Genomic DNA, 13,668 nt, shown 5'->3' with positions numbered 1-13,668 from the left:
TTATATGGTTGATATATTTTTCAATTGTATTGTTTTATTTATCGCGTGCTCTTGTATGAATGATGAACACTATTAAGTATAACTAAACACATAAAAGATAAGCTAATTGATCAACTAATATCAGGTAGTAACGCAGATCAAGCCCCGAGTAAGGCTACACGAAGGCAACATCGCAGGCTGCGAGGTACTAATAGGTGTGCATAGCAACGTGCGCGCAGGGTCAAACCGTGAACCACTAAAAATCATCAAACATCCCTAGGGTGCGAAAACCTGGTTCTAGCACCCTCCCATACTACTTCAAGTGAGACCTCAGTCCGCACTCCGTGAACTATTGCTGGAAGGGCCAATAATACCGAGATTTGGTTGGCTAAATCATCTCTAAACCTAGGCCAGGCCCCTACAAGCCAACAAATGGTTTCGTTGTCGAGACCAGGATCTGCATAAGGGATGTCTGATGTTGTGTCACTGGAATCCAACAAAGAAAGAAACTGAAGGGTGGTTGGACAAGAATATTCATGATTTTGTGGCGTAGGAAAACAAGAATCCATGAGTATATAATGAATAGTGGTTGGAGCGCTACTTATATACGGAAATCCACGAAATTTTCTTTGCATACTTTCCTTCTGAGCTATATGAGTGGATCGCGAAGCTAACAGACAATCAGGGAAGGTGTAGGCTCGACAAACAAATCATGTGGACTCTAGAATTAGTGCACAGACTAAAAGCATCAGAAGATAAGATCCCGCGAGCTGTGGACCATTAGCTCGATCAAATTATAGGAGGATTTATCACTGAGTTCACGGTGGATACAACTGTCAGCTACAGTGAGGCGGAACGACACTTCCTCAAAGGACCGTGAGGTAAGTATATTAAATCTTTGAACACTTGGATTAAGATGCTATTGTGTGAAAAGTGGGTTATGTGAATCAATTAATGTTTGGGACTATGCGAAGTGGGAAGATCTACAGAAATGGAAGTAGTGAAGAATTAGAAACTAGTCCCTTAATTTCATCTCATGGGAAGGTGAGGAAGAGCTCATGAAAGTTTCTCTTATAAGCGTAGTCAGTCTAATAAGGCAAGGAATTCTGTGCTTACCCCCTCCACCTACATCACCACCTATCTCACCATCTTCACCTCCATCTCCACCCACCCACCTCCACCACCACCATAGTTCAGTATGGCGAGTGCGATCAAACTATCGGTATTTAGAGGAGTAGGGTATGAAGATCCAAACCAATTCTGGTTTATGGTAAGGGTGGTATGGGAAGCAAAAGGAATCATAGATGAAAATATCAAGAAGGCTACACTGGTAAGTGCACTGCAAGATCACACATTAACACAATACATTAAGCATTCTAATGACCATCCAAATGCAGGAATCGCAGAAATCCAGACTGCACTGAATAGGGAATTTAGCAGGCCAAATTTGGAGACACAATCAATTATTAGGTTTAAGGAGATCGTGATGCTCCCAAGCGAGACCCCCTGGGATCTGGACCAGAGATTAAAGAGTATGATTCGCGAAGCCAACATGACTTTTATGGATGGACACCACCGCGCATGGTTTGTAGCATCATTAACACCGCATTTACGGACAACATTTTCACAACAAAATTTTTCCACCCAGGCCGAAGCTTTGGAGATGGAAATGAGATTGCATGAGACCCCTATACAATATCCTGGTTTAGGAGTCCAACAAATCCACACACAACTACAAAATTTGTGTCTAGAAATGTAGATTTTGAAACAGGACATGACACCTCAGCCAGAAGTGCGCAAGGAGGTATGGTGCATAACATGCAAAGGCGAGGGGCATGACAAGGAATATTGTCCAGTCTTCACGAATTACTTGGTGGGAGGAGGGTTGATTCCATTAAGACCGGAGGCACAAGAAAGACTGAGCACAGGACTAGCTGTAGGAAGAACAGTCTTAGCACTCCAAGCAGCTGAAAGGGAGCACGGGACTATAAATTATTCTTCCTGGGAGCTACGTGCTCTGGCAAGTGCGCGCAGGAACAACCTGTCATTAGGTTCGTGCCCACACATGGAGGGATGTGCTACTGTGTGGGTGGGCTGGGAAGTAACCGTTGGTGTCATCGTTCATGACGGGATGTCCGTGTTGAGGCCCAATGGAGCAGACGGCGGGCATTTAAGATAGGAGTTATGGGCAAGATTTCAGAGAATCTACCACCAAGAATGCATTGATGGCCCGAAATTAGGGGGAAGGGTCGAATTTGAATTCCAAAGGTGCTATAAAACTCCAAGGGCTAGCTAGTAGACAAAACTTCGTCAATTGAGATTTGAGCAGTTGAACAGAGCGCAGAGTGTTGAGAGCTGAGCGATAATAGAGCCCTTAAGTTTGCAAAAGACCGCATACAGTGTAGAAATGATGATGGCCACTAAGGATGGGTTGGGCATTGAAGAAGGAACTGTCGGCGAGGCTGCACAAACCCCCATGGTCCATGATGTTCCTGAAGGCATTGGGGTTGTGATAGAAATCCCTAAATCACCTCGGACACTGAGACCAAAGAAAGATAAGTAGGCAATGGGACCAGTACGCATGTCCTCAAGGAATCCGTGGCATAGTAAGTTATCAATGGAAGAAAAAGGCAAGGCAGTCACCATTGAAACAGATGAAGAGGAAGAAGACTTTCAGACTCTGATTGCCGACGTAGAGGAAGAGGAAGATGTGGAGGAAGACATCCAACCGTTGTGCTTTGCAGTGAAATTGCCCAAGTATGTCCCTCCATGAAAAGGGACAACCAAAGTACTAAAGGATCTGGATGCAACGAGGAGTGCACTTCAGACCCCACTCCTCCCTGATGGAATTACCTTTGAGGGCTCAATCCTAGGATGTGTGACCACCCTGAAATTTGAAGACTGGGACCTCGCGGATAGCAATAATTTCTCGCACTTAGAAATGATGAACCTGATGGAATAGAATACGGAGTGGCTGGTGATACGCTAGAGCCGCAAAAATGGTTGCGCGGTGTGGAAAAGGCCGGGTTTCTTCATCTGCTATGGATACCACATTTCCACCGTGTGCCCATCACCATTTTCGTCATCGGGCAGCTACTCTCTCTAGTGCATGACGGGTACTTATGGTTGGAGGAGCCTATTCCCATCATGGCAGATCTCATCCACTTAATTTCTTAGCTTCCCTGTAAGGGAAAGGACCCCGCAATGATAGTAGGGAAAAGCAGTGATTTGGCTCTCAAAGAGGCCATGAAGACAAAATATAAGCTCGAGAAGAAAAAGAGAGGTTACGCTATCACCAGTATCAAGGATAAAGGGGTGCACATAGCCACCCAGCTCCTGGCTGGTAAAGTAATGAGAAAATGTCGCACCGATGAAGTACCAGCACTAGTGGTTGCGCTAGCTGAACAATGTGCAGAGGGGGTCCAGTTCAACTGGGTCGAGTTCCTCTGCGAAGAGTTTTTGCTCAACTGTCAGGAGGTTTAGGAATAGGGTAAGACCTTCCACTATGATCCGGATTTAAACAGGAACGCAACAAATTACAGAGATAACCATATACACAAAGATGCAGCGGAAATAATACCTCATTTCATTAATGGAAAATACTGAAATATGCTTACAACCAGAAATGGAAATAAACTAGCTAGGGCGATGGTAGCTTATCTCTGAGAAGAGATGTGATGGCTACATGCCTCTGAACTGTGTTACAATGAGTCTCGAAGGCCTATTTATTGTTGAGAAACAATGGAAAACCCTGAACATTCCAAAACCTAACCCTAGGAGATGAAACGCCAAATTGTGGGCCCCGTTTGGGGTAAATTGGTACATCAACTTCCCGGGGTCGTAACTTTGGCATATGATCTTCGTTTGACGCATACAATAGCTCGTTAGAAAGATCTATCTGAGTACTACGATTGTTGGAACGGGCAACATTGATCCATTCCATGGACCCATGTTGCCCTCGGATTCCCCAAAAAACGTCGTTTAGGGCCTCAAAACGGCTCCGGAAGTTCAGGACCCGAAAAACTGCTAAAAATAGTAAATTGTGCTACAATTAAGGAAACTGAAAATGCTGAGAAAGACAATGGTGGGGGTCTAGGTGGACTTGGCAGGTGGCCACCAATATCCACCTGGATCATTCCTCCCCCCTTAAGAAGCAATGGTCCCCATTGCGTTGAGCTCCTCCATGAGATGAGGAAACTTTTGCTGAACCTGTTCCCTGGTGAGCCACTTGCCCTACTGAAGGAGTTGGCCTGCTTTGACAACTCGATACAGTTGGATATTCTGTTGGCGAGTGTTCTTGATCTGTGTGTCCATGATCCGATCAGTTGCAGCTTGTTCCATGCAATCTGGATTTAATTCTGTGGGTTTGAGCTGTTCTGCAATGTCGGATGTGTCTAGCAATGGTGGAAAGTATGGCCGAAGGCGGTCCACATTGAACACTGGGTGCAGGCCAAGGAATGGGGGAACGCTGAGCTCAAATGCATTGTCTCCCATATCCTTAGTAATGGTGTAAGGACCATATCGGAGTGGTCTCAATTTCCGATAGGCTCAGGTAAGGCGTTCCTTTTGCAAATGCAACCAGACTTTGTCGCCCACCTGAAACTTGTGTGGCACCCGATGTTGATCATGTCGCTGCTTGTACTTGGCATTTGATTTCTCAAGAATGTCATGGACCTGCTGGTGAATATGTTGGATGCGCTCAATGAAGCTGGTGGCCTTATCTGTTTCGGACTGGACATGAGCTGAATTCATGTGAGTAGCTGCAAGTGGCATGGCCACATCAATGGGGCATAGTGGCTGGAATCCCAAACCCACCTGAAAAGGGCTATGGCCAGTGGAGCTGTGAAGAGCTTGGTTGTAGTTGTGCTGAACATAAGGGAGGCTATCATCCCATGTGCGTGGATGCTTTGAGTTATACATGCGCAGAATGTGCACAATCATCCTATTGACAACCTCTGTCTGGCCATCAGTTTGAGGATGGAAGGCTGTGGACTTCGTGAGTTTGGTGTCCAGCATTGACCAGAGACTGGACCAAAATGTGCTGAGAAACCGACTGTCCCGATCTGAGATGATAGACTGTGGGATCCCAAAGTGCACCCACACTCGTTCAAAGAAGAGTTTAGCAGTGGCTTCTGCTGTGATATTCTTCTTGCAGGCCACCATAATGGCCATCTTCGAGAACCTGTCGACGACCACAAAAACACAGTCATTTCCATGCTTAGTGGAAGGAAGGCATGACATGTAATCCATGGAGATGGATTCCCAAGGTCGACTAGGGGTAGGCAACGGAGTATAGAGGCCGTGCTTCTTAATGATCGGTTTGGCAATGGCACAGGTAGTACATGATCTGATGTACTTCCCAACATCCTGTCGAAGATTCGGCCAATAGAAATAATTTTGCAGTACTGCCACTATTTTCTCGACCCCGAAATGCCCAACAGCCCGACTGTAGTGTGCTTCCCAAATCATCTTGGAACGCTCGCTTGAAGGAACACAAAGGTGACCGAGGTGGCATAATAGGGCATCCTGGAGGTGAAAATATGCAACACGCTGACCCTCCAAGAGTGTCTGGTATGTGTGGACGAATTCTGGGTCGCTTTTGTAGAGAAGTGGCCAATCAGAAGTCTCGTGCCCACAAGAGTTGAGCACAGTGGTTAACGCCATGATCGGTGGTCGACTGAGGCAATCTGCAACATTATTGGTGCTGCCCTTCTTATACTTGATATTCAAGTGGAACTGTTGCAGGTATGTAGACCACTTCTGATGGCGATCATTCTGCAATTTCCCTTGGGTCTGTATGAACTGCAGGGGTCGGTGGTTTGTGTGGATGACCGTTTCCTTCCCCAAAATGTAATGCTTCCATTGTCGGCAGGCCTGTACAATGGAATACATCTCTTTATCATAAGTGGGGTACTTCCGGGCTGTGTCTGAAAGTGTTTCACTGTGATATGCCACTGGATGTCCATGTTGAGTAAGGACTGCCCCAATAGCATAGTCAGAGGCATCTGTCTCGACCTCAAATGGTTGTTGTAAATCTGGTAACGCGAGCACTGGTGCCGTGCAGAGGTGATCCTTCAACTCCATGAATGCTTTCTGTTGAGATTCAGACCAAAAGAATTTTGATTTCGCCCCTCCCTTGGTGACCTAACTCAAGGGCCAAGAAATATGAGAAAACCCCAACACAAACCTGCGGTAGAAGTTGGCAAGACCTAGAAAGCTGCGGAGCTCTGTTAGAGTGGTTGGAGAGGGCCAATCCCGAATGACTTGGATCTTGGCTGGATCGACATGCACCCCCTGTTCATCAATGATGTATCCCAGATACTGAACCTGGGTCATGCCAAAAGTGCATTTCTCCAAATTGGCACATAGCTTGTGTTGCCGCAGTGTTTGGAGAACCTGTCGGATGTGGTGGAGGTGCTCTTCCCAACTCTGGCTGAAGATCAGAATGTCATCCAAGTATACTACTACAAAGGAGTTTGTGAATGGCTGCAAGATGTCATCCATTAGCCTCATAAAGGTTGCAGGAGCATTCGTCAATCCGAAAGGCATGACCAACCATTCGAAGAGGCCCTCCTTGGATTTGAAGGCAGTCTTCCACACATCAGAGGGTTCGATTGGTACCTGGTGATATCCTGACTTCAGATCGATCTTGCTGAAATATTTCACCCCCTTTAGTTGGTCTAGGAGGTCATCAATCCGCGGGATCGGGTACCTATTATGAACAGTGATCTTGTTCAGCGCCCGATAGTCAATACAGAGTCTCCACGTCCCATCCTTCTTCTGTACCAACACGATCGGGCTCCCACAGGGTGATGAACTCGGACGGATGTGACATTTCTGCAGGAGCTCCTGAATCTGCCTCTTGATTTCATTGTTCTCCAGAACGGAGCGCCGATAAATTGGTCCATTGGGTAGCGGCGCACCTGGGGTCAGATCGATGGAGTGCTTGACTTGACAGTGCAGAGGAACCCCTGCCGGGGAGGTGAAGATGTCCTCATACTCCTCCACAATCTTGTCCATCTGTAGTTGTCGTGCAGAGGGACCCCGCCTGGAGGCCACGGCCACTGTCTTCTTCTTTCCTTGAGGGCGTATCATCAGGAAAACAAATTTCCTGGTTTTGGAAATGATCTTACTGCATTGTTTTGCAGTAATCAAAGAGATGGCGGCAGGTGGTGCTACCTTTGGTATCCTGAACAACTTATTTCCCAATGTAATAATGACAGCACCGGGGCCTTGATTCATACACAGCATGTCGCTTCCACAAGTATGGTTGTCCTAGTAATACATCACAAACTTCAAGGGGAGCAATGTCACACAATACCTCATCCGTGAAGGGCTTGATGTTGTATGGAAGGCGACACTGCTGGCTCATGCGAAGATCTCATCCTTGGTGAAGCCACCCAATGGTGTATGGTTGTGGATGTGCTGTGGTCGGTAAGCCCAACCGCTTCACGACCTCTGCCGAAATGAGGTTCTTTTGACTCCCGCTATCAACAATGAACTGTATCTGGGAACCCTTTACCCACATCTGAGAGTGGAAGAGACGCTCCTCCTCCTCTGGATCTTCGGGTTCATTTTTCTGGATCTTTGCGGTAGCAACAGTGGCGCTGGGATCCGCATCAATGATCTGCTTCCCTTTTTCATACCCCTTATCGGGTTCTGACTCAGAGTCGAAACATGCATCTAATTCTGAAACCTTTAGCTCAGCCACCAGTGACTACTTGGCCCGACACTCACTTGTGTTGTGAGTGGAGCTCTTATGGAACTCACACCATTTTCCAGTGTCCTTTCTCGGCTTCACGGCGCTGTTCTTTGCTTGCAACTTCGACTGGTTGTCTTGGGCTGTCCCGCCTTGGCTTTGTCCTTTGTTCTGTGGTTTCGGGGCACCTTTCCCCTACTTTGGATTCGCAGATCCAAAGTCTCGCTTCTTTTGTTTAAACTTCTTCTCGACCTTGACGGCATATCGGTATGCTGCGCCGAGCGAGCGGATGTTTAGGAATTGTATTTCTTCCTGGATGTACTTGTGCAGGCAGCCACGGTATTTGAGTATCAAATGTTGCTCCGAATCCTTGATACCCAACTTTGTGCGAAGGGTATGGAAAAGATTGGTGAACTCCAGCATGTCTTGGTCCCTTCCCTGCCGCAGCGTGGTCCACTTTATGTATTCATCCTCATAGCTTCCAACAAGGTAGTACTGCTCCTTGACGGCATCCCAGAACGAATCCCAGGTGGGTGCGGCTGAAAATAGTGAGCCAGTACTTTCATCCTTCTGCTCGCAGTAGGTTTCCCACCAGTCCTTGACGTGGGGGGCTGCTTTGAGGAGAGAAAAAACAATCTTTTCCCGACTCAAAAATTCATGAACAGAAAAATAACCCTCTAGCAGATTTAACCATTTATCTACGGCATCTGCGTCTATCTGACCCTCGAATATGGGGATTTCAAAATTAACTTGTACCTTAAAGGGTGTGGCGTTTCCAGAGTAACTGCTGGAAGCCGATGCGTCGCTTCTGGGTAGCCGCTGAAGGATCTGGGCAAAGCTGTCCATCATCGCGTTTCGTTGTCGCTCGAGGGCTTCTTCGAGCAAGATTTTGATGGGATCTCCTGCCCCCTCGTCTTTCTTCTCGTCCGCCATGGGAGGCCGTCGGGATTTGCGAGGCTGGTCTTGCAAAGGTTCAACCAGTTCAAGCCCTAACTCCTTATATCCCGACCTTGTTGGGGACATGCAAAGAAAAACAGAGAAAAAGCAGACCGCTCTGATACCACTGATCCGGATTTAAACAAGAACGCAACAAATTACAGAGATAACCATATACACAAATATGCAGCGGAAATAATACCTCATTTCATTAATGGAAAATACTGAAATATGCTTACAACCAGAAATGGAAATAAACCAGCTAGGGCGATGGTAGCTTATCTCTGAGAAGAGATGTGATGGCTACATGCCTCTGAACTGTGTTACAATGAGGCTCGAAGGCCTATTTATTGTTGAGAAACAATGGAAAACCCTTAACATTCCAAAACCTAACCCTAGGAGACGAAACACCAAACTGTGGGCCCCGTTTGGGGTAAATTGGTACATCAACTTCCCGGGGTCGTAACTTTGGCATATGATCTCCGTTTGACGCATACAATAGCTCGTTAGAAAGATCTATCCGAGTACTACCATTCTTGGAACGGGTAACATCGGTCCATTCCATGGACCCATGTTTCCCCCGGATTCCCCAAAAAACGTCGTTTAGGGCCTCAAAACGGCTCCAGAAGTTCAGGACCCGAAAAACTGCTAAAAATAGTAAATTGTGCTACAATTAAGGAAACTGAAAATGCTGAGAAAGACAATGGTGGGGGTCCAGGTGGACTTGGCAGGTGGCCACCAATATCCACCTGGATCACACTATTTGTGGTTTCTCTTATCCATCTTGCTGGTAGCGGGGGAACTGTCAGAGGATAGCCAGTTCTTGAGCATCGACCGAGACTTATCAGAGGCCACGAAGTATGCTTCGTGCTGGGCCACCAAGGAAATGAAATGGATTCACGATAAAAAGATTTTTTGGGTGCTCATGGAGGCGAGCATCTGAATGTGGATTAATAGGAGGTCGCACCTATCCCCCATGGTGCATAACAATCTGTAGAGTTTTCCAGACTTCAAGGCGGACATGCACAATATATTCATCAGGGCACAAAAGGATCCGATGCAGCAGTGGACAAAACTCCCATTCATAGCCACTAATGATGTAATCTTTATGGTGTTAGAGACATGGCCTCCCAAGTGGCGTGCCCCGAATTTGGCGGAGTTGGAGAAGACGACAGCACAGAAAAGGAAGGATGATGCCAAGTTGCGCATCACCCAACTGGCTGAGAGAAGGAGGAACGAAAAAGTAGCAGCCGAGGTAAGGGCAGTTCATGAAGCAACAAAGGTAGCTACAGAGTAGAAGAAGGACGTTGAAGTAGTAGCAGCACAGACAATAAAGGCTGCAACAGTGCAGGTAGAGGAGGGCCAAGCAGTGTCTATAGGATAGGAAGCAAAGGACACGAAACTTACAGAAGAGAGCGCGAACCCAGGGACCACCTCTACGCAGCTCAAGCGGATGCGCATCGTAGAAATAATGGGTCCAAGAAAGAAGGTCAAGGCCTTAAAGCTAGCCATTGACCCAATCACCTTAATTGAAGGTGATCTCCATGACATCGGCGAGACGATTCGCGATGTCACTAGTGAAGCACTCCAAGACTTTATGATGGAGCAACAGACTGTGTTGGGGGCCCTAAGGGTGCAACTGCAGGAGTTACAGGTACGACCCCCGCAGGAGGGTACCTTGTCTACCCACTTCGCAGCAGGCACATCAGTAGAAGAATAGATGCTAGACATGAAGATGGCCAATATGATAACCTTGCCAGAGGGATAGATAGTCTCGGAGAGCATAATGGATCGGGTGATGCTTAATACAATGAAAGGCATTGGCCTTAACATAGATGCCCTCCACCGTGACACACTTTATCAGCTGCAAGATGGGAAACAACAAAACTCCACGCCAGAGAGAGCCGCACGATCCAGGTTTTGAGTGAACAAAAGTTTAATATATAATAGCTTAGCTTATAGAGTGATGAGTTGGTGTTGCGGAACTGATAGTTGGTACAGATAGTTGATGACGCTTGCCGGCATGTCCCATCGTTGTCCATTGTAGCGGAACTACCAACAGAACTACGGATCAACAGTTTTCCTAGGGGAGTCCGCGACGTGAGAGAAGAAACAATAAGAGTGCAATTGGACCTGAATATCCAGATTGCCAAGCTATGGCTAAAGGCGTAACATTCCACTCCCCCAGAGGTCAGAGAACAGTGCATTAGTGCTATCTCAGTAGGGATGGAAGAGATTGGAGGAGTAGTCCATGACTATACCAATATGTTGGAGCAGGCACTTGAGGTCCTCAATACGTTGTAGGAGGACCCCAACATCCAGCGACTAGAGACTGAGACATGCAAACTCCAGCAACAATATGACAACATTATAGGGACTGTGCAAACAGTAGTCCTTACTCACCAGCTTTCAAGGATGCAACAAGCCAAGGCTTTAAAAGAGCGGGTGGATGCAGCATGCCACAATGAAGTAGTTCTAAAATCACACGTCCAGCCGTGGATTGATGAATCCTTCACAATCACAGCGCATATTGAGGGAAATATCACGTAGATTCAAGGAATGCATGCACAGATGCAGCATAGCATGTCAGAAACAGAGGGTTTAGAAGCAAGAATGCAGTAGGTCCGACAGGTTCAAACCATTTGAGAACAGTTGGAGGGGCTCCACACCAAGATCACCCCACCGATAGAGTGACTTGAGGGCGAGTCATGATGTTTATGTTGGGGGCCTATTGGGCATGGAATCCTTCCACAACATGTTTTGGGGCTCAACGCCCAAGTTTTGAGTACTATTGTTGTAAAGACTCCATGAATTGTGGTCGCGGAACGCAAATTGTATGTTAGAGTCATAGGGTTGTCTACCCTAAGTTTTGAAGGTAGTGTTGTCCTACCCATGGTCTACATACCATGGGATTACATAAATAGAGTGAGGCTCTAAGTTGTAAAGTAGCGAAGGAATGGAGTCTACAAGATAGCAAGCGTAGAGAGAAATTCTAAGTGTTTTGGGTCGTAGTAGCAGGAAGAGGCTCTACAGCTGAGTGCACAGAGGCCTAGTAGAGTCTGCAACTGAGTGCACAGGCCCCTATAGCTGAGTGCGTGAACTCCTACAGCTGAGTGCGTAGGGTAGAGTCGGGTAGTGTATCTGTTTTGAGTTATTATATGGTTGATATCTTTTGCAATTGTACTATTTTATTTATTGTGCGCACCTGTATGAATGATGAACACTGTTAAGTATAAATAAACACATACAGATAAGCTAAGTGATCAACTAATATCGAGTAATAACATGGATTGAGCCCCGAATAGGGCTATGCGAAGGTAGCATCGCAGGTTACGAGGTACTGATAGGTGCGCGTAGTGACGTGCGCGCAGGGTCAAACTACGAACCACCAAAAATCATCATACATCCCTAGGGTGTGGAAACCTAGTTCTAGCACCCTCCCATACTACTTGGAGTGAGACCTCAGTCCGCGCTCCTTGGAATATTGCTAAAAGGGCCAGTAATACTGAGATTTAGTTGGTTAAATCATCTCCAAACCTTGGTCAGGCCCCTACAAGCCAACAATTTGGCAGGGGGGTATAAGGTCACTTTATTTATAGATTCCCAATGTGAAATAGGCATATCACCATAGCAACAACTAATATATGCATCATCAATAGCTATCCATGGTTGTCCTAATATCAAGGGATGCCCTCCCAAATGGTTTTTATCCTATAAAACCATAAAAATATGTGTAATATTCCCAAGAATATAGAGAGATTAATAATCGTCCAACACACCCTTGGGCTTTATTCTAGATATATTATCTCATTCTAAGATTGTCGGCGTGAGATCAATATTGAACAATTGTAACCATTCCATGGTCTGTCTCATCATTACATTAATTGTGACACCTATATCTATCAAGAAATTCAGAATGATGGTGTCATTAATGTGAACGGAGACAACTATCAACTAGATTTATAGAATCCATATATTTTTCCATGAGTGTCCTTCCTAACATAAAATCAATTGTTCTCCCAACAAACTGAATATTTTTTGGCTCAATCTTTTTCCTCCTTGGTTTCTTAAGGAAATACTCACTAATAGCTTTAGAAAAGATAGGAATATCTATAATGGCTTGTAACAAGGGGACTTTGATACAAACATTTCTCAACTCAAAAACCAAGTCAAATTTAGGATGTTCGGTAGGATTTTCTAAATTTATCCTTTCTAGGTAGGGTGGCTCATTAGATGATGGAAGATACTTTAAATTTGGAAAAAAATAATTATTTGGTCAAGAGTTTCCTCCCTCATTTCTTCCTTAGTGATAACATGTGAGTCCTTTTCTTAATTAAGGCTCTTTCTGTTGGGCATGGAATCCCCCCACAGCATGTTTTGGGGCTCAAAACCCAAGTTTTGGTCAAATATGTGGTAAGACTCTACGAATTGTGGGCGTAGAGTGCAAAATATATATTGAGTCATAGGGTTGTTTGCCCTAAGCATTGTGAATAATGTAATGTCATGTTGGCCTACCCATGGTCCACGGACCATGGGATTGTATAAATAGAGTGAGGCTCTAAGTTGTAAGGATAGCTAATTAGAGATAACAAGAGATGAATATGAATGGTTCGAGCATAGAGTAAGAGTCTAAGTGCTTTGGGTTGTAGTAGTAGGAAGAGGCTCTGTAGCTAAGTGCACAAAGGCCTAGTAGAGTTCGCAGTTGAGTGCACAGACCCCTGCGCAGTTAGTTTGTAACCTTGAATGAAGAATAATAAAGGGAAGTTGATTCCAATTTCTGTGTATCTTCTTTTGTATTACGTTCTATGCATTTATATTGTTTTTCTTATCGTGCACACTTATATGAATGCCAAATATATTGTTAAATACCACTAGACTTACATAGATAAGTTAAGTAATCAAAGAACAACAGGTTAATAGTAAGAAATGTGGATAATAATATGGATCGCACCTCGAGTAGGGCTGCATGAAGGCAGCATCAGAGGTTGTGAGGGACTAATAGATGCACGTAGCAACGTATGCGCAGGGTCAAACTGTGGACCACCGGAGCTCAT

This window comes from Pinus tabuliformis, chromosome 9 (genome assembly GCF_031772625.1).
Source record: "Pinus tabuliformis cultivar Carrire ecotype Pingquan chromosome 9, CPIR1, whole genome shotgun sequence".
Classification (NCBI taxonomy): domain Eukaryota; kingdom Viridiplantae; phylum Streptophyta; class Pinopsida; order Pinales; family Pinaceae; genus Pinus; species Pinus tabuliformis.
Note: the sequence above shows the minus strand (reverse complement) of the source record.